Source organism: Schistocerca serialis, chromosome 3, assembly GCF_023864345.2.
Source record: "Schistocerca serialis cubense isolate TAMUIC-IGC-003099 chromosome 3, iqSchSeri2.2, whole genome shotgun sequence".
Taxonomy (NCBI): Eukaryota; Metazoa; Arthropoda; class Insecta; order Orthoptera; family Acrididae; genus Schistocerca; species Schistocerca serialis.
In genome coordinates, this window is record NC_064640.1 from 497,616,255 (window position 1) to 497,616,930 (window position 676).

Sequence of the window (676 nt, forward strand, 5' to 3'; positions counted from 1 at the left end):
TGCAACGGCCTTGCCGCAGTGGATACACCGGTGCCCGTCAGACCACCGAAGTTAAGCGCTGTCGGGCGTGGCCGGCACTTGGATGGGTGACCATCCGGGCCGCCATGCGCTGTTGCCACTTTTCGGGGTGCACTCAGCCTCGTGATGCCAATTGAGGAGACTTCCTCTTCCGTCTTCGAGACCGTTGGCCGTTGGACCTAGGTTTTTAAAGAGGTTGTTACTCCTTCTCCTCCTTCAACGTCACTTGCTAAAGGGGGCCCAGGCTTCGAACCGGTAATAGCAGAGTTATTATTATTATTATTATTTTAAATTATTCATATTTACTCGACCGAATAGTAGCGGCTTCGGTCAAAGAAAACCGTCATAACGACCAGGAGAGCGGTGTGCTGACCACACGCCCCTCCTATCCGCAACCTCATCTGAGGATGACACGGCGGTCGGATAGTCCCAATGGGCTACTTGTGGCCTGAAGACGGAGTGCTATTGTTGACGCTACACATGATGGAAGGTAACGTTCTCCAGGAATTCACCAAACCCAAAACGTTCCATCGGACTGACACAGGGTATAGCGCGATTCAATGCATATCACTCGTTTCTAGTCATCTAAATGTCCACTGACGTCGCTCATTACACCACCTCAAGCCATGCTTAGTGCTGAGTACATAAATGTGTGGCG

The 676-nt window shown here is 51.3% G+C and overlaps 1 pseudogene; it reads left to right on the plus strand.

Annotated features, from left to right (window-relative positions):
* On the plus strand, window positions 1-118 carry LOC126472092 (5S ribosomal RNA; annotated as a pseudogene).
* The last annotated feature ends 558 nt before the right edge of the window (window positions 119-676 follow it).